Here is a 21798-nt window from a genome sequence, read left to right on the forward strand (position 1 = left end):
CCCTTGGACCTAAGCTAAGGGGGCGAAGATGAGGCTGGTAAAATGGATTCTATTAATTACATATAATAATCATGACGCTAATCAACATGGTAGACTGTGTTGAGAAAATCCACAAAATGGGAAATAATAGGGTGTGTCCCCACATGGCCAGTAAGACCCCTATGAGAACAAGGGGAAGGCTAGAAAAAAATCAATTACATTAATACAAAATAATAACTCTTGACTGCACAGCCTATAACCAGGCCACTAGAGCAAGAACTTTAACTAAAAATGGAAAAAGTAGCAAAATATGTGTGTGCCAGTCGGACCATGACAACCACAACTTCAAGCAGAAATATTTCAGAAGGGATGTATAATAGTTAATATTTAACCATTAGGGACACACATATGGGTTTCAAACAATGGGGGACAACACATGGATTGGCAAGGAAGAAAGTCAGGCAACAACATTAAAATGGCTGTCAAGGAAGAAAGAGGCATGGAAAACAAAGACAAAATGGGCCCATATGAGACACAAATAAGTTTCGTGTAGTCTTGGGCAAGCATATGGTAAGGAAGGATGACTAATGAAAAACAAAGAGAAGATGGAAGCCTGCCCACAAAACATTGTGGGGATAGGACTCCAGCATAATTTAAATATCACCCAGGCTTAATATACATTCATATTATTTAAATAAGGTGTCACTGGGCTATGTGGTGAAGACATTTGTAGATCTGACAGGCCACTTAATATGTATGCAGTCCTCTTTGGGCAGCTAGGGATCTATATACAAAATATAATATATATGCCTCTATCTTCATGCCTGGAATGACCAAATTCACTGCATTTCAGCTATATGAAGTTTAAAGATGTTCTTTTTAGATAAGACAAAGTAGGAAATTGTTCAAATGTCCAGGCAAGATTTGATTGCAACCCATATATAAGAACATAGTTTTCTTGGCGTTAGACGGGTAATATAAATGAAATCTGATTGAAAAAAAGCTGCTGACTACTGCCATAATGTCAGGTGATTCGCAATCACAAATCCTTCTAGGCTTAATTCTCTGTCCCTCAAATTTGAAAACCTATTGAGCTGTAAGAACTTAGCTCCCATTCATGACTAAATACCTGCAAAAGTTATCTCTACACCCCTGTAAAGAGATACATGGTCAAATAAATGTAATTTTCACTTGGGTATCATGTGTACACAAATGAGCAGATGCTTTGGTACCCTTGATGATATTACAGGGAGGGTCTGGATAAATATTAAGAAGTACTGGCGAGGGCAGCAAGCTTTAAGGAACCACACAGTTAAATACTGGCAAGTCAAACGTGAAGGACTCCATTTTTATCCTGTGTGAATGTTTGCATACATTATGCCCATCGATTCTGCCCGACTGATTGTAAACAAAAGAATGTGTGCACCCAGAAGATAGTTTGCAATCACCCTAGCCTCTTTGCCGTGGCAGACATTCCACAGCGCTGCTGAAAAAAATAGCGCTTGCGTGGTTCGGATGGCCCTCGGCCGTCCTCCGCACTGGCCGTCCGAGGCATCAAAGAGATTTAGTAAACCTATTTTTGGCTGATTGTAAACACATTTTTGGTTTGTAAAACTGAAGGATGCCATCTCCCCACAGAGAAACCACAAAGGCAGTCCCTTCCCCTTCTTCTTTTTCTTCTAATTTTTCCTTTGACATAGCACCTACCTGACTGGAATACACAAGGGTTCCTGTTAGAACAAGCCCTTGGAGATTGTATGAGACCCATTCAACTTAGAGAGTAACCATCACTTTATATTCTGGGACAAGGGAAAAGGAACACCCTTCACAGAAAGTCCTTTGATGAGGGACACCCTGCGTTAACCATGCTAGTTAAATTTCTGAAGTGGCACTAATTGTCAACAAAGTGCTGCCTAACTTTCAATATCTGAATATATATGTTGGAGCTCCACCCTGGCCTGGGAAGAACAGTGCCACAGAACAGATCAGTGTGGATCCTGTTGAGGTGCTTCCAGAGTGCTGAGTGCTGGCCACATCACATAGACTAGGATTCAGACCACCTCTCTGAATCTTTCCTGAAGTCCTTTCTGAAACTCTGCTGTCCTGTCCGGCTATTGCTATGCCTGTGTGGAAGAAACAACAGGATATCCATCCGGATGGACAAAGCACTACTGTCTGCCGCACTGCTTCGTCATCAAGTGTGTTCCCCCCAGGGTCGGAGCAACTAAACTAGAGTCTCTGGGAGTTCCAGGTCGCAATATGTCCACAACCTATGGGATCAACTACCCCTAGACAAAACTGGAAGATGGGCTGTTCTACCTGGTCTCTTTCTTCCTCACTTAGAACTACAAGACAGTGTGTCTGCATCTTGCTAAGTTACTACTTCTTTCCTTACAGTTTGCCACGGTGTTCCTTTTGTTTCAACCTGTTTTTGTGTCCAATAAATAGGACAGCAAACAGTTAAGGTTTACTAACCTGATTTACTATGTTTTAATGAAGCTTGCAATTCTCCAAACTATAGCACAATGGTTGTTCTTGTGTTGCACATAAGAATGGTATGTGTTTGAGAACATTTTATGACTGCTTTGGACTATTAATAAAAAGTAACATGTTTGTGTTACATTTTGTTTCTTTAACTAATTTTATTGTGCTCTCAATCATTTAGTAATCACTAACAGTGTTTTTGTATAACCAGGGACCACTAAATTAGCACTATATTTTCTGTTTAACCTTGTTATAATATATATATATATATATATATATATATATATATATATATATATATATATATATATATATATATATATATATATATATATATATTTATATATTTCATTTGTGCCTTTTATTCTGTACATATATTTTTATAGTTTCACACCCTTCGAAAGTGTTGTTTTTATCCAAACCCATTGACATAACTGTGTTGCAATGTATCACAAATTCAACTCACACCACCTCCATTGAGCTAAGTATTGACAGCTAATCCACAGTTTCCCAGAGTCAAGGAAACTGATGGAGAACACCAGCAATTTCACTTTTGTTAATCATCTGCCACTCCAATGAGCGATGAAAACACCTGACAACTTGCAAAGCCAAGCATCTGCGATAAACCATGTGATGCACGCCTCGCAGAGGCTAATCACACAGTACAGTTCAGTTGCAGGCAGACAGTACCATCTAATGCCAGTTCCTCGGCCCCAGATCACCCGTATCTTTCTCTTGTAAAAGTGCTGGTAATGTTACAAATGATTTTACTTAATTGTATTGCAATATTAAAATACTACCTACCTAATGTAATCCATGTAGACTTTATGAGGCACATGCATTAACCAAATTTGCATTCACAAACAGGCCTATTCACAGAATGGGCCCATTTGTGAAAGCAAAAAAGGCTTGTTACATGCATCAAAACCCAACCCATAATGGTTTTGCGATTCGGTATTTGAATGGGGCGTGTTTAGGGCACCCCTTCCAAACAGCGAATCCTAATGGTATGTATGAATGTTTTGTGACTGTGAATGGGATCGCCAGTGGCATAGCTAGCCCTTTCGCTGCCCGTGGCGGTCCCCGAGTTTGCCGCCCTGCGGGGGCCGGACCCAAAAGCATGGGGCAGAGGGGGTGCTGGCGACAACGTAGTTTCTTTTGCCACCCAGCGGTGGCCGATTTTAGAGCAGGTTGTTGGATGTTGTCCAGCCGAGACTGCAGGTAAGGGGGGATGCCGCCGCCCCCAAGGCTCATGCCGCCTGGGGCAAACTGCTCCCCCTGACCCCTCTTTGGTACGCCACTGCAAAACATTCGCAATTTAACACCTACTTCAAGTGAGTGGTAACCCATTTGCAAATGGGAAGGGGTCCCCACAGATCCCTTCTCCTTTGGGAATGTAAAAACGTTTTAAAGAAATGGTAGTGGTCCCATGAACCACTGCCTGCTCTTAAAAAATGAAAAGGCAACCCGTGAGCTGCCTTAAAAAAAAGATTGCTTTATTTAAAAGCAATCATGGACATGGTGGTCTGCTGACCCCAGCAAGCCACCATCCCTGTGATTTTTGTAATTCCTAGGGGGTCGCAAATTGCAATCTACCTCATTAATATTAATGAGGTAGGTCTATTTGCGACCCCCTTGGAATCGGTACTGTCGTGTTGTGCGATGCGCCACGTGCAGGAACCACACAGGACACAGATCGTATGCAGAGGTACTTCTTTATTTTGGTGTATCGTCCGTCCGTCTGGGCACATCCGCCCTCGTCCTCGTCCTGCTGTATACTGCCCTTTCCTGTCCGTCCACAGGAAGTAGTCCGGTGACCTGGTCACCGCCCTGTGACCCACAGGGTCCTAGTGTCCGGCATCTGTCGTAGTCATCACATCTCCCCCCCTGTCGCAACAAAGTTTTTTCTACATGCACAAATTCCTGGTATGCTGTCCACACTATGAAAGAGAGAGAGAGAGAGAGAGAGAGAGAGAGAGAGAGAGAGAGAGAGAGAGAGAGTCTCTACATTTCTTCTATCAGTCTCTTTGTCTTTCTGCACTCTCTTCTTGGTCTTTGTTCTCCGCTCTGTTCTTGTTCTCCGCCTTCTTCTTTGTGTGTTTTCATCTCTCCGTTTGTTCCTTGCTCTCTTTCTTCCCCTTCCGGTGTTGTTATTGCTCTTTCCCCTTCTTCCATCTTGAACTCCTTGAAGTGAGAGCTGTTTCTTGTTATTTTCCGATGATCTGAGACCGCAGTCACCATTGACCCTTTTACTCCAGTCACTACTAGAGGATCTTTTGAAAAAGGGCTGTCAGATTTCCTTTGCTGTGTTTGTTTCACTATTACTAAATCTCCTTCCTTTAGCTTGTGTTCAGCTGCATTTCTCTTTTTGTCAGCATATTCTTTCATTTTCTTTTTCTCTTGGTTGTCTCTTTCGGCGATCTCTCTTCTGTTGGTGTCTGTTATGGCCTCTGTTTGTGGTAGCCTTGTCCTGCTTGCTCTTCCTAACACCAGTTCTGCTGGACATCTGCCCGTGGTGCTGTGAGGGGTGTTCCTATAGTCTCGTAGCACTTGACAAAGCGCTTGTCCAATTGAGATCTGTGTCAACTTTGCTCGCTGAATTGCTCTTTTGATGGTCCCCATAAACCGTTCTGCCATTCCGTTGGCTTGTGGCCACAGAGGAGTTATTTTCCTGTGTTTGATTCCCAGGTAGTCCATGAACCTGCGGAATTCTTCTCCTGAGAATGGAGGCCCATTGTCTGTTTTCAGTGTTTGTGGTGAGCCCCAGGAAGCAAATATGTCGTCTAACACAGGTAGGGTGGCACTTGCCGATGTCGATGACACTTCCCTCACTATTGGAAATCTTGAAAATTCGTCAATCACTACCAGCAAGTACTTTCCAGTCTCTAGTGGCCCATAGAAGTCTGCTGCTAGTTCCGTCCATACTGCCAAGGGCAGTTCCGACATCTTCAACGGTGTGGGCTTACTAGACGACCCTGTTACTTGACAGGTGTGGCATTGTGACACTTCGTCCTCCACCATGCTGCCCAGTCCTGGGAACCACACTCTTTCTCTTAACATCTTCTTTGTCGCTACCATTCCTCTATGTGACTCATGAGCTATCTTAACGGTCCTCTTCCTCAGCCGATGTGGTATTACAATCCTTGGACCTCTCATCATGACTCCGTTCTCTGTCTCAGACAGCTCTTCGCCAATCTTTTTGAACGCCAGCAGTTCTTCTTTGTCGACCCCTTCTTCTGTGACAGTGTTGCTATTGATATGTCTCCATCTTTGTAGCCTCACTATCGTTCCTATTGCCTTCATTGTTGGGTCTCTTTTTGTCTCTCGCTCCAATTCTTCACTTGTTATTGACGCTGGAGTGTTTTGTTTCACAATGAAGTTCAGATATTCTTCTGCCATTGTGGTACCACCTTTTTGATGCGGGAGCGGGTGCCGCGACATATAGTCAGCTGGGTTTTGGTCTTTGCCTGGTTTGTGTACTATTTTGAAATTATAGTCCATCAGCCTTATTCCCCACCTTTCTATTCTTGGTGGTATTTTCGCATTTGGGTTGCCATATATGGTCACTAGTGCTTGGTGGTCCGTCACTATTGTGAACGGTTTTCCATATATGAACATGTGGTAGTGCTCGCATGCCCATACTACTGCCAAGCTCCCCTTCTCTGGTTGAGAGTATGCTCTCTCGACATCTGACAGACTCTTGCTTCCGTAGGCTACTATCTGTCGAGGTGAATCTTTTCCAGGTTTGTGTTGTGCTAGTATTGCGCCCAGACCTACCGGGCTGGCGTCTACTGTTAGTTCAGTGCATAAGTTCGGGTCAAAATATGCCAAGTGGTCTACTGCCGTTACTGACGCTCTTATTTCTTCAAACGCCTTTTTGCACTCTGTGGTCCATTCAAATGTGTGTCCTTGTTTTGTTAGTTCTCTCAATGGTGTGCTCACCGTCGCGAAGTCTTTTATATACCTCGCGCAGTAGCTGGCAAGGCCAAGAAAGGATCGCACTTCAGCGACGTCTTTTGGTTCACTCGTTTTCTCAAGCGTGTCTATCTTGCTCCGATCTGGCCTCATTCCTTTCCGTGAGAATATGTGTCCAAAAAATACTAATTCTTCCCTTCCCAGTTCACATTTCTTCTCATTTACTGTCAGGCCCACCTCTACTAGCCGTGAGCACACTTCCCTTAGTGCCGTGTCGTGTTCTCCATCTGACTTCCCAAAGACCAGAATGTCATCGCTGTAGTTGAGACTGTTCTTTATCGGTCTTATTATCTGCCTGATCGTTTCTTGAAAGATTTCTGCTGCTGAAGATATTCCAAAGCTCAGCCTTTTGTAGCGAAACAATCCTAGGTGCGTTGAGAATGTCGTTATGTATCTGGACTGTTCGTCCAGCTCCAATTGATGGTATCCCTTGCACAGGTCTAGTTTGGAAAATTTTCTCATTCCTGTCAGGCAACTTATCATGTCGTCCAGATGTGGCCCTGGATGCCGTTCTCTTTCGATGGCTGTGTTTGGTATTCTCATATCCACACAGATTCTTATCTGTGTGGTGTCCTTTTTTGGTACAGCCACTATTGGGGACACCCATGGCGTTGGCCCTTCTGCTGGCTCAATGATGTCCTGTGCTAGTAGGGCCTTTATTTCTTCCTCCACCTGAGGTTGTAGATGTATTGGTACCCTTCGGTGGTGTTGTGCGACTGGCCTGACAGCTTCATTTATGTGCAGCGTTATTTGTCTTCCTTTCAGCTTTCCTAGTCCTTCTGTCAGGTTTGGGAATTCCTGTAGTTTGCTCTCCTTTTCCGACATGTGGTACGTCATTTTCAGTAGGCCCATTAGTTTTGCTGTTACATTGCTTAGTAGACACGGTGCGGGAATGTCTCCTCGTAACACGTGTATTTCTTCTGTGACAGTCTTGCCCTTGTGCGTCATGGTGTCCGTGAATTTTCCCATGTTCGTGACGGGATTTTGTGCACCCCACGTAAATACTCTTACGCTTGATGGTTGTAGCGGTGGCTTCCTCTTCATCTTGTCATATTCTGTGGCACACATGATGTTGCACGTGGCTCCGCTGTCCAGTACAAATTCAGTTTGGTGGGGCCCTACTTCAATGGTCACCCAGTCCGTCTTCTTTATTGACTTCCTGTCTATTAGCCTGATGTGTTCCTCTTCATGCCCTCCATCTGTGGTCATGAGGTATAGGCGTTCTACTTTTCTTGTTGTTTCTTCCTCTTCCTCTTCTCCTCCTGACTCTCCAGACGAGCTCCTCTCCGTCGCGTCCATGTGCCGTACATGTCTTGTTGTTGCTGCTCTTGGCCTTCCGGTCCTGCCACGTTCATTTTTAAATTGCCCACCTTGGCACATGGTAGCGAAATGGTTGCTTCTGTTGCATTTCTTGCATGTTTGACCGAATGCTGGACATGGTCCTTTGTGAGGGAATTCCAGACCGCACCTGTAGCATTGGGAACTTTGTTTCTTCGCCGCTTGTTCCTTGTGTCCTCCCTTCCAGTTCCCTTTCTTGCCTGCGTCTGACATTCTATGTATTTGCTCTCCCTTTCGGTCCATCTTTTTCGCTTGTATCATTGCTCTTGCTTCGGCCCTTGCTAGATCTAAAATCTTTTCTAGGGTGATCGGTTCTTTTAGGAGTCTTGTGCGAAATTCCGTGTCTCGGCAGCCTTCTATCAGTTTGAGGCGAAGTGCCTGTTCATTGTCGTATTTTCCAAATTCGCAATGTGCTACTAGCTTTCTCAGCCTTGTTGCGAAATCATCCATTGACTCTTCTGGTTGCTGATATGCCATGTGAAAGGAATATCTCTCAAAGTCGACATTTCTTTGGGGGTCAAACTTGGCTGTTAGACATTGTTTTAACTTCTCGTAGGTCTCTAATTCACTCTGTGGCAGTGTTATGAGGAGGTCATCCACCTCATCCCCCACATAGTTTAGGAATAGATCCAGTTTTTTTTCGTCCACCACGTCAGTCGCCTTCATGTATCGTTCAAATTTTATGATCAATTTTTCCCATCGGATGCCCACTTGTGGTTCCGATACAGTGAAAGGCACTGGTCTGCGGAATTGTGCGCTTTGCTTTGTTTCTGACATTTCTCTTGTTCTTTTCTGTTCTCTGCTCTATTGCTGCTTGTTCACCCTTATTTTCTTATTTTGCCTCTTTTTGCCTTTGCTTATGCTTGTTTGTGCCTTTTTTCTTACTTTCCTTCCTTTTCTTACTTTTGTCCTTTTATTTGCCCCTTTTCTTCTGATGTTTCTCTTATGCCCACTTGTTGTCGTTATTTATCCTTCTTTGTGCCTTTTCTTCTCTTCTATCAGCACTTTCCACTGTTTTTCGCCCTTTGCCTGACTTTAAGATGGCCGCCGCGCTTGTTCTCTGTTCCTATTGGCTTGTACAGCCTGATTCTAAGATGGCCGCAGTCTTCTCGCGAGACTTCGCGGCCAACCGCGATGCAGCCTGACTTCAAAATGGCCGCCGCACGAGTTCTTCGTCCCTATTGGCCCTCGCGCCTGGCCCCAATATGGCCGCCGAGACTCTTGCGAGAGCTCGCGCTGGCTTTTCCTTTACTCTTTGAAACTCGCGCTCTTTGGCTGGCGCTTACCGGACTCGTTTCTTCTTGGTTCGCGGCGGTCGGGGTGGGCTCCCACGTCGCTGCTTTCTTCTGGATGGCGCTTCACTCTTCCCTCTTCCTTTTTGACCACGACGCAATCCAGGGTGGGCTCCTGGTTTAAATCACGATGTTCCGATGGGCATGTCGTGTTGTGCGATGCGCCACGTGCAGGAACCACACAGGACACAGATCGTATGCAGAGGTACTTCTTTATTTTGGTGTATCGTCCGTCCGTCTGGGCACATCCGCCCTCGTCCTCGTCCTGCTGTATACTGCCCTTTCCTGTCCGTCCACAGGAAGTAGTCCGGTGACCTGGTCACCGCCCTGTGACCCACAGGGTCCTAGTGTCCGGCATCTGTCGTAGTCATCACAGGTACATGAAACTCTTGGAGTTTCATACATTGGAAATTGCGATTACCTAATTGTGATTCTCAGAAAATCGTAATTAGAAAATCGCAATTTACAATTTCAATACATGTGGCCCTATATTTTTGATTATCCCCACCCAATCCAAATTACAGCAGTGCACATTAAAAAGGAAATATCATGTACATCCACATGAGAATAGATATGCGTTGTATTTGGCTATAGTGTCTAACATATATTCCCACCTAGACACAACAAAGACAAACATTCAACAGAATCCAGTAGACATATTCCATGCACACACCGCACAATGCAGAGATGTAACGTCAAGAACAAACACAGCACATGTAAAATAATTCTCTTACAAGTCGAGAATTTCAAAGATAAACAATTATTACATTCATCCAACACAGTGTAGATAGACCAGTGGGCTATCCTGTTAGTTAAGTCTGAACGAACAAATGTAAGACACAAACCAATTCAACATAATACACTGGACTGAACATCCCACCCTGCAACCACAAGCATTGACTATATGCATGGACACACCAACAGCACTGACCTCTGTGGAGGCACAGGCATATCAAACACACAGATCGCAGTTTGCCACACTCTCCCATTACATATATGATACATATATGAAGGATACATGTTCTCAAGACCTCAAATATAGCCCACACAGCTCAAACACGTCACATTTACAGCAGTACAATGCTTAATATGTCTAAAACCACTGGGTAGAATGCAATTTAAATCAGTAAAGCCTTCCAGCCTCACCTCACGAAAGCCAAAATCAAACACCCACAGCATAATAAATAATCATGACACAAACTGGAAGTGTCATCAGATGCTGAAAAGAATGTCATTCAGGTATTGAAACCTCTAATTCTGGACAGTATATTGCAATTATAATACCATGCTACTGTTAAGTTATGTTGTGTTATATTATGTGCTGTGATACCTTCAGGCCAAGTTCGAGCTACACAAAACTCGATAAATAAATTCTGTCATATCATGTTATATCATGACGTCATGTCATATTTGTTGGGTTACTTTATCTACATTTGTTTATCGTCCATCTACCATTAGTATGCTACTATGAAGCTTTTTGGAACTCAAAGCCATTATCATAGGCTTCTGCGATTTTCATCAAATGTTTGTGTGTGAGTGTTTCATTGTATGTGTTTCACATAGGTGTATATGTTAAACGTTTTGTTTACTTATGGGTAAAGTAGATTAATGTGGAAGTATAATGAGTTTAACCAAGATACAGATATTTGTAGTGTTGTTTGTGAATGGATTTGTGTACTCCAGAACTTTGCTGTTCTGGAATGGGCTTGGTGGTTGATTGTACATTGCCTTGCCATTGCAGAGCTTTCATTTGATGATGGGTAGCATTTTTAAGCTTGTTTTTATTAGAATCCTTCTAAAATGCATGGCATTGGCGCACAAGATAAGTGTGGCTGAGATGAAAATGTGTTGACAACTACATGGCATTGGTGGTGTGTTGTGTCATGACTGTGCCAGGTGTCTTCTTTATCATTAATGGAAAATGATAATTGTAGGAGGAAAAGTATTATGTAGTAGATCTTGTTATATGGGATTGCTGTTGTGTGTCTAGTTTAGGGATACTCAAAAGTACGACCTGGGGGCGTCATTTGGCCCTCCTGACTTTAATTGCGGCCCACTGGTCAACAGCACCACGTTAACTAAAGTAACAGGAAAGAAGAAAAGATGGAGTCCTAGACAACGTATCTGCAGGAGCACCTTAAGTTTTAAAGACTTCTTGCATTAAACATGTGAAAACATGATAAACTCTCTAAAAACTTCAAAAAAGTATACTTTATTAACATGCATTAACTTTTTACCTTAGTAGATCAGATTATATTACTGCATTTTTTAGCAGTGATAGTTTTCAAACATGATATTCAAAACATTCCATCTGCCCCATTCTGAAAACAACGCCATTAGTGAACCAAGAGGCACATCATTTGTCAGGTGCACCTTGTGTGTAGCCTTGGTTGTTAAATAATTGAAACAGCATTATAGTTTACTAAATATAATACATGACAAGGTCTTGTGCAGCACATATCCTGAACTCGTATATTTTAAGGAGTTCTCATATGCCGGACTGAAGAAGTAGGAGGCAAGTGAAATTAGCCAATTGACTAGGATCACACAATTTTGTCAAGTGGGTAGCCAGGACAGATCCAGGTTTTCTGGATTCACATTTTGCAATTCAGCCACAAGATGAGTATCTCTTTCCCTCCCACATTATATATTTTAAGTTAATGCATTGATTTTAATTCTTGATGCAAGAGACAAGAGCGTTGGTGGCAGAAAGAAGTCATGTGAAGGCTCGGTTGTTATCCACACCATGCATCTGCTTTGCGTCCCCCAATGTTCACCTTTCATCAGCACAACCCTCCCATTGCTGGCATCGATGCGGCCCACGGGCATGCCAGATACAGTACTTTGCAGCCCCCGGGCACATGTTTAGAGTACCCAAGGTCTAGTTAAGTCAATAATTCTGAGTCAATAATAATTGAATAAGATGGAATGTTATCCCCCCTTTCACGTGAATGATATGTAAATGAGAAAACAGGTTCATTTGTCCCATGATAGTCATTTCCTTTGCCGTGAGGAGTTTTGGCAAAGCTTTAATCCTGAGGCTCATCTGCATTCTTTGGGTAAGGTCAATGTCGGACTGTGACAGAAAATTGGCTCTGGCACCAAAATAAAAGTGGCCCCAGTAGAAAATCACAAAGCTGAAAACGTGGCGCATCTTCATACAATGGTGTTATTTTAAACTAGTAAAGGCACTGTTTATAGGCATGTTTTGCAAGGTATGGGTAACTGTGTGCACTTGTGCTTGCTGCAGGAAATGTCTGTGATAGCACCAGGAAAATCAACAGTAACAACTGGCCTATCAGACCACGAAAAAGGCCCACAACCAGCCAAAAAAAAACAGGCCCGTACAATGAATTTCAGACCAGCCCTTTGGGCACTGCCGGATTCACTATGGGCCAGTCTGACCCTGGGAAAGGTGATGTGTTCCTGTGATGCTAAAAAGAAGGGGACAGACCCTGGTGCGCCCCCCCCCCCCCCCTCGGAGAGAAAACTGCTAAAAGGGCCACAATGGGCCCAGATGATTAGATTACGGTTAGTATCAATTAACATTATATTTACATTTGTTTAGGGTTAGGATTAGTATTATGTTCATTTTATGGTAAGGGCTAAAGTTAGAGAATAGACCATAAATATTTAACTAAAACATGTAATTTAAATAAATAAAACATTAGGGTAACAGGTATTAACAAAAGCAATACAAATAAAGCATCCTTTAATACACATGAAGCAGACTAGGATTACATTGACAATTAAGAAGCAAAAAGTAGTTATAAAATAACAAAAAAATTAATTAGAAAAAAAGTTAAAGTCCATGTAGGGTGGTCGATGTGGTGGAGTTGATGTAGTTGTAAAATAAATTGGAAACTTACATTGTGGATAGAAGGGTCCACAATGTGGTGCCTTTGTTTTAGGTGTAGATGGATACAGTGGTGGTAGATGTATTGACATACAACCCTTCTTTTCACCCCATGACCGTCAGCCTGCCAGACATCAATCTTTAGCCAGCACAAAAGTGCCTGAAGAGACCAGCTCTGCTGCTGTACTGGAGGCACACCATGGAAGCAAGGCTACAGACAGAGTAGTTGCACGGGGGTAGAAGAATATACATATGCATTAGGGCTCAATTGGCAAAAGAAAAAGTGGGAAGATGTTGTGAGAAGGGTCACACAGTGGTGGAGACGAGGACCACAACCAAAATGTGAGGAGAGCCACGAGGTTGTTTAAGAGAGCTCGGGCACTTTGAGAGTTGGAAGTAATACGAGGAGATGCTCGTGGGCTGGTTGAAATTAGAAAAGTCCAAAAGCCTGTGCTGAAACTAAAAGCAAAATAAGTGAATAAAAGTAAATATTCAATACTAGTATATCCATTTCTTAACTAAAAATAATGTATGTATGGCAAAGTGTAAGTTATGCAAATGCCAAGATTCTGAAAGAAGTGGACATTTTTATGAAAACCATTGGAAGAAGCATTTCTGCTATGTCGAGGCTAGAGTATCGGAGAATGCTTCTGCAGCTCTGACAGTTAGATATGATAAGTCGCAGCAGAGTTGCCATATCAGTGCTAGATATTGCATTTTATTTCCATTCATGTAGCTGTGCACACTCCTGATGGAGCACATATGTGCATTTGTGGACGACAGAATGCTACACTCTACAGAGTGCTTGGGTTGAAAGATTGTTAAATTGCAGTCTGGCCTATGTCTTTTTGCTGTCAGGCATGACGACTAGATTGGTGCTCTTATCTTGATATCAGATGTGTGCATTGGAGCTACGAGGAGCGAGGAAGATAATGCATTGGTTTTTATGTTAAATACTTTTGTGGTTGGTGGGGATGGTGTAGGTTTTGAGTGCAGCATATGAAGGAAGTATTTTGGTATTGTGTGCCCTGAGGAGTGGATTGCATTTTTGGTTCACTGCAGTTATGTTGCTGCCCTTTTGCTTGGAGAGGAATTAAAGCAAGTGAGAGATATTTGTGCATGAAGGTGAACGGCGTGTTATTGCTTAGAGGGAACTAGTGAAGCACTTGCAGCATCACTGTTATGCGTTATTAAGAGCAAAGGTGAAGAATATGTCATGCTGCTTTATTTTGGATACTTTGCAGTTTTCTACTTAGGAAGAGAAGGACCTTTTTGTAGACACCGTTTGTGGTCTAGTCAAAACATGATATAGATGATAGTGAATTGAAGCTTTTGAGAGTAGCAGTGATGAGGGAAGATGCTTTAAAGAGTTAGCATGGTGTGCAAGGCAAGGGTGGAAGTCTATGGGTACTCTCAGATTTCTCCTTCCAGTTATGTTACTCACAGAAGGTCAAGGTACTTGAGCCTGGTGGTTTTATATTGCTAGTTCTTACTTTAACCTCTGGTTAGGATTTTAGTGTTGGGAGAGTTACGCTTAAGTTGATAATTTAGCCTCATTTGTTGAAGACTGTCCCACCAGGAAAAACCTTTCAGGTTTTCAAATTTTAAGAAAATCTGTGGGGATTCTGTGTAGTTGTATAAAGGCCTGGAGTGCATTATCCTTAATGCTATCGGCCCTGAAGGCAGGGCTAAGATGCTTCTTGAGCACAAAAAGGAACCATGCTGTTGGATGATGTGTGGCGTATCGGAGCCTGGAATTCACTGCCCATATTGCTATTAGCCCTGGAGGTGGTACTACTGTGCTTCTTAAGTGCGAGGAAGAACCACAGAGTGGAATGCTGTGTGGCGGTGTCAGAGACTGGACTGCATTGCTCATATTGATCTTGACTATGGAGGTGGGGCTAATGCGCTAAACAAGTGCGAAGAAGAACCGCAGCATGGGACGCGAAGACTGGGCCAATATCGGGCCTGTTCGCATTTGTCCAAGGTTCGACAGGGCTCACCAACTTTCATTGCAATAAAGCTATAATATGGGTAAGCGCCAAACTGTGTCTGCCTCAAAGGATTGTTTAGAGAGAGTGCTTCCAAGAACCTAATGTCATGACATACCTGGAGGGGGCACTTACTGATGAGATTCTTACAGTGAAGGTAGAACTTGGCCTGGGCAGCTCTAGCTTGGCAGGGTCTATGGGGGCAAAAGATAATCATCTTATTTCCAAGGGCATACATGCAAATGTGGGACATACCAGCCTTTTCTCACAGTCAAAGGATTTGGACCAGAAGACAGTTGTTGACATTCACCCTGTCCTGCTGAAACTTTCTTCTGAACTTGACCCTCCTGGAACACTGATCCTAGGGTTGCCAGTAGGTCACTGCAGAATGTGGGAACTGGCATTGAGAATTTTGGGTTTGTCTACCCTAATTGTGGCACTGTTCCTAATGGTAGTTTACCACCACTGGATCAGTTGTTGTCTCATGTTTCTAGTAAATTGGAAAGTCATTACACAATTATTTTTGATGCCATTTTGAACAGGCTTAAAGCTGTAGAGTAAGTGCTTTCCAATATAGACATTTACAATGTTAGTGCCCCTCCACAACCCCCTTCTTTTGCAATTTGACCTTCCTCTCACGTACCCCTTCAAATCAGTGAGCCCTGTGTCTCTAGATATGCGAATGTCAATGAGACATCTCTTCCCAAACTCTGGTGTTGGAGAAATGTGGTAATCTTAGATCTACCATCAAAGTATTGGTAGACCTGAAAATTAAGGCCAGTGGGCAACAGTCTGGGTTTAACCCCTCTGCCCCTCTTCAAGCTGGCAGAATGCCAAAATAATCCTTGTCGGGTGAGAACAGGAACAGCTCGCCCTTGCAGAAGGGTACACTTGTAAACCCTTACCCCTTGTTTTATACCTACCCCTTGAAGCCTCTCCTTATGTGCTAGGTTTAACGAATGTCCTTCCACTGAGCGAGGGTACTCAGGAAGCTACTGAGGAATTTATTAACAAAGTAGTACATTGGTGTAGAGGCAAATATTTGTGATGGATCTTTGTTATTTAGGCACATTATTGTGGCTAGGAGGTTAGGCGGGGTTGGCCAAGGTCAGAAGACAGAGCCTGGAGATTAAATGGTGGTGAATTTCGATAGTAGAGAGCTGGATGGCAATTTCATTCCCCGCTGAGGACATGCTATTAAGGGGTAATATAGGATCATTGTCCACCCATTGACCTTTTTCTACCCTCCCTGTAATGTTTGCTTAGCGCCCAATCAACCTTACTCTTCAATGAGCATGCAAGTGTTGAATGGGGATCATTTTGCTGTGCCAGCCTCTAACAGGTTTTTAGCAATAAGCTCCATCTGTGCGTTATTTGACTTGCACCACATATAAAGGATCCTATTTTACAGGATACACATGCCAACGATTCTTTACAAGGTTCTGATAGCATCTCCAGTTGTGTTAAGCATTTTTTTTTTATTTCAAAAGATTTTATTAGAAGAATTTTCATATACAGTACAGAGATAGTGAAGGCAATACTGGTGTTGTTATAAGGAAGCTATAGAATTCTATATCTGGTAGGTTGTGCATTTGTTTTAGGCAGTCAAATGTGAGCGGGGTATTGAGCTTTTCTAGCTGGTTGGGGGTGGAGGTTCCCCGTTCATACCAGGAATTAATGTTAAATATCTTGTCTTTGTATTTTATTTTAGTGTTGAACCAGATAGATTCCCATCTTGTGTTTTTGATGCTCCTCTCCATTCTTTTGTCGACTTTGAGGAGGGCGTTCTGGGTGTTTCTGAGTATGGTGTTATTGGCCTCAGGGTGTTTATTAGCTGTGAGTAGGGCTAAGGGGTCGAGACCTTTTAAGATTACTCTCTCTAACGCCAGCCATACCGATGTGTATTCCTGCTCTGTGTGGAACACCTGCTGTAAACAGAATCAGGAACGTAATCCCACCTGCTGGTTGCCATTGGTTAAGTCCTCTGTTGCTTTAAGTTCCTCTTTCGTGCCATGTCATAAAAAATCTTAACCCCACTAATATAAACACTTTGGGTCTGCGCCCTATAAGTAGAGTGTAAGCTCTTGTTGAACGTCTGTCAAAATGTGGAACACATTTGGTGGACCTACATATTCTCTATTTCACTGGAGGAAAACTTAAGGCAGACCAGAAAAAAAATATCTCAGGGTGACAACTTCTGTAGGCCATCCATCTTAAAGCTACCTCACATCACGCATGCAGGAACATTATTAAGGAATTGTTATATAGAAAGGATTGGCAAAGCCAATTGGTTTTGCCCATGCAAAATCTATTGGATTGTCAATGTTTTTTATACTTAGCACAGCACTTAAGCTTCTTCATAACATAAAAAACAAGCATTTGCAATACAATAGGTCATGCATTACTGAAAGTTTGAACTACTGACGTAGCAAATAATAATAATACAGTGCCACAATAATGCAATATTGCATTTCAAATGCTTGTTTCCCTTGCTTTCTCCTCAAACTCTGGCTGGGCAAAGGATCTTGGCTCACTGTTGTCACATAATTTGGGATGCTAATCTCTGCAACACAGGATCAGCATATTTGCTGGGTTTCTTTAGTGCTTTCTAACAGTGTTCTTTTTATTGAATTTTTATGGCCCAAAATTGCTTATTGAAACCTAAGCCCAGTTGGTCACCCTATGGAACTTTTTGGAATGGCTAGGAAGGGATATCAACTCCTTTATCACAGTGGTGATCATGGGAGATTTCAATCTGCACTTTTGTGATGTAAACTGTTCTACGGGCAAATCTGGAATGTATGAGGGGGCAGGACACACTCTACACTTTGAGCATAGTTTTCAGGGAGAAATGTTTAAGATATTTTATGTGATTTCAATTTAGCTTGTAGTTGTAGTGGTTTAGGTGATGGCCTTTATAAATTCTTTGCCCCCTCTTTTACGGAAAGGAAGTTTGCAACCATTATTGATAATGTCTTTCTTTTGGCCCCTTTAAGTCCACACATAACTAAATATTCAATTCTTATTAAGACCTGTCATGATTTCCATCTCTGTTCAATAGGTCTTGTGAATGCCCTGTTCTGTCATTGGCTTTTGAAGGGTAAGGATGTTGTGATCTCTGTCCAAGGTAAAAGGATCAACTGAAAGAGGATTTGCCAGGAGTCCTTTTTAAAAGAGCTGGTTAAGTGCTGCTTTGGGGATTTTAAGGTCATCCTTTCTGCGGACCTCCCAGATGTGTTTATGGTGGCTTCTTTCACTAACATTTGAAAGAGAATGAATGTTATATTAGCCCGTCAGGGGGATAGGGAGGCCAGGAGTCAGGCAAGATGAATTGATCAGTTCTGTTCGAGGCTGCACCATGAATTGTTAGGGGCCCTCGATTGTCAACCAATTCAATTTCAAGTATCTTTATTTCGGTAACAATTTTTACCATAAAAGACGTTTAAAACATACATTTTAAAACTGTTGTTTTATAAAAGGTTATACAATGTAATGTAAGATATAAAATCATGCTTTTGCAAAGTCCTGTATTGCACTGCCATGTCCTGGATACAGGGGGGTCAATTACCAGCCCTGAGGCATTTCCTTCTAGTAATCCAGATAGCGCCCAAGTATTTGGCCACTGCAAACACAATGTAGTCAGTCAGGTTGGTTTTCAAGACTCTAAAAGCAGCCTGGCAATTCACAAATCCCAAGTTTCTGCATAAGGGGGCAATCCATTGTTTGCGAATTTCTCGATAGGCAGGACAAAAGAAGAGAATGTGAAGTTCAGACTCATCGGAGGTTCTGCATGCTGGGCAAGTACTGATTACATCATTGTTCCATTTGCTTGTAAATGATCGGATAGGGAGGGACCCATGTCTCCACTGCAGGTAAAGTTTCCTGAGTAAAGGGGGGTGGACTTTGTCTAGAGTTGATTCAAAGTTGTAAGTGGCCTTAAAGGACATAAAGGAGTCTGTCAATGACCCGGGTATTAATTGGTTAAAAAGCAGCGATGATTTGCTATCGCGGTATACCTTGGCTAGTTCCTTTTTAGGAATACGTTGGCAAGTAGACAAGGGATCAGACCACATTTTAGAAAGTCCCAGTCCCTCCAGTTCCAGTTTGATAAATTTGAGCCATTTGATTTTTCCAGCATCCGGCATAGCAAGGACCTCCTGTAGTCCCTGTCTGTAGCTGGCCAATTCTGGAGTTGCCCACAGTCTGCGCCAGTAAGCCAGCGGGCGAAAGGCCAAATCGTCATCTAACGGACAGAGGCCCAGATCCATCCTGAGGGGGACAAGGGGCGTACTGGGAGGTAGTCCTACAAGCATTCGGATGAATTTATTCTCCACTTTCAAGAGATCTGGTGTTCCTACATGGCCCCAAAGTTCAGACCCATACATGGCAGCCCCCTTAGCCTGTGTTTTGTAAATCTGCATTGGGGGACCAATGGGCCTGATTGAAGATTTATTGTTCGCCAGAAGGTTCATAATGCCCCCCGAGTATTGGGTCAATTTCAGTAGAGCTTTCTCCAGGTGCATGTTCCAGGATAATTTATCATTTAACATGATACCCAAGTATTCAAAGGTTTTCACCCTTTCTAGCCTGTTGTGTGCAATACTGGGGCTGGAGTGGAATTTCTGTGGGGGATTGAAGACCAATAATTTAGTTTTGATAGTATTGATTTCTAAGCCATGGCCCTCACAAAAGTCCACAAAGCCATCAAGGATGCACTGGATACCCATTGCCGACTTTGATAGCAGCAAGGTGTCGTCGGCAAACATGATGGCCGGCACCCTTTCAGTAGCCAATTTTGGGGCGTCAGAGTTGGGTACCCCCTCCAGGTGAGAGATAACCCCGTTGACGTAGAGGCAAAACAGGGTCGGTGCAAGCACACTACCCTGTCTTACCCCCCTGCCAACGGGGAACCTCTTGGACAGTACACCCATCCTGCCACATCTCACCTGTGCAAAATTGGCGCTGTGAAGGCGAACTATCATTTTCAACAAGCCCTCAGGAATCCCCAATTTGGCCAGGACCTCCCACAGCTTGGTCCGGGGGACCAGGTCGAACGCCGTCCTCAGGTCCACAAATACAGTATAGAGGCTGCCACCCTCCAACTGCACCGTTTTCCAATAAATGAGGACAAACCGAAAGACCTGGTCTATGGTAGAGACCTTCTCCCTGAATCCTGCCTGGAAGGGGCTTAGGATATTGCAATCTTTAATCCACTCAAGCAGGCGGTTTAGGAGCAGCTTAGCAAAGAGTTTTTGTGACACGTCAATCAGGCTTATTGGCCTGTAGTTGGCCGGTAGCAGAGGTGATCCCTTCTTAAAAATTGGGACTATCTCTGCCCCCGGCCATGTCGATGGGATTGGCATGCCATTCAGGATCGAATTGAATAACACCCTGAAATAAGGTGCCCATATCTTGGGTTCGTGTTTATAGAGGTCGCCTGGCAGCCTATCAAGGCCCGGCGCCTTACCGGCAGCCAAGGCCGTGATTGCCATGGTGATCTCCTCCACACTGAATCCATCCATGGGAGCTACACTTTCAATCTGTGAATGCAATAGATCTTCAGGTAGAGTCATTAGCTGGTCGCTACTATGTGTTTTGTAAAGATTTTTAAAGTGTTCCTCCCAGACAGAGGGTGCTATGTTGGCCTCTACAGCTGCAAGTTGTTCAGCTGAGCCATGCTTAACGATTTGCCAGAAAGTCCGGGCATCTCGGAATGCAAGGGCAGCTGTCATTTTGGTCCAATTCCCCTCATCCCAGTATACTTTAGCAGCACGAAGGGCTGATTTAGAAGCTAATCGTTTTTCCCTAATTCCACTTGAAGTGTCTTGTGCTTTAAGTGATTCCAGTAATGCCGCTTTTGCTATCCTGCAGGGAGCGCTGAACCAGGTGACTCTTCTCTGCTTGGGCTTCTTTAGCCTGGCCTGCGGGTTCAGCACCTCTGCGAGATTAGTGCATAACTCAGAGTGAATAGTGCCAAGCTCATTCAGTTGTACAGACTTATATAGGGAGGGATTAGGTGCCTTGGAATTACCTGGGGAAGGAGATTCTAAATCGTTGACTGTTAGGTACATACAGCGCTCAACCTTTTCTAAGGCGGGAACAGCTAGCGCGTACAGTCTTCCGATGTTACTTGGGTTTTCCAGCAATTTTGCCCATTTAATTCTACGTCTATTGCTGGATAGTGCAAGATCCACCTGGTATGCAGAATTTTCGTCTACCTTGACTGTTTGTGGCCCTTGTAGCTCGAATTTTAGTGAAAGCAGGTTATGGTCGCTGTCAAATCTGGGAATTACACCAAAATCTTTCACTTTCCCCCAATCCCTGACTGAAACCATGATGTAGTCAATACGTGACTCGTGACCCGATCTGTTAAAAGTATGTTTTGGCGGGATGTCCCCTTTTATTCGGCCATTACAGGCCCTCAGCGAATGACTGAGCGTGAGGGACGTTATTTGAGTGGCAAGTGGGGTCCAGGCCCTGACCGGTGGATCGGTCAGGGTAGGGATGTTCCATAGTTCGTCCTCTTCACTGGATATGCCCGCCAGGTGATCCGGGAGAGGTTCGTACTGATGGTTAAAATCACCACCTACAATTAGTGGGGAACAGGGGGTGAGCAAGTCAAGAAACAGGGCTAGGTCCTCAACAGTACCCGAGGTGGCTGCTACCCCCACCGATCTTGAGTATATATTGATCAGTGTTAGTTTTCCTCCGCTTGGCCATTCTAAGGATACACACTGGAAATCCAGTGAGTTGGTTTCCAAGTGTGTGGCCCTGCAGCCCAAGTGGGACCCAACCCAGATTGCAAGGCCCCCTGATGGACGGCCCTTTCCTCCCCATTTTGCTTGAGTCTCAAAAATAGCAAAGCCCGGTCGGAGATGTTTTT

Source organism: Lissotriton helveticus, chromosome 6, assembly GCF_964261635.1.
Source record: "Lissotriton helveticus chromosome 6, aLisHel1.1, whole genome shotgun sequence".
Lineage (NCBI taxonomy): Eukaryota > Metazoa > Chordata > Amphibia > Caudata > Salamandridae > Lissotriton > Lissotriton helveticus.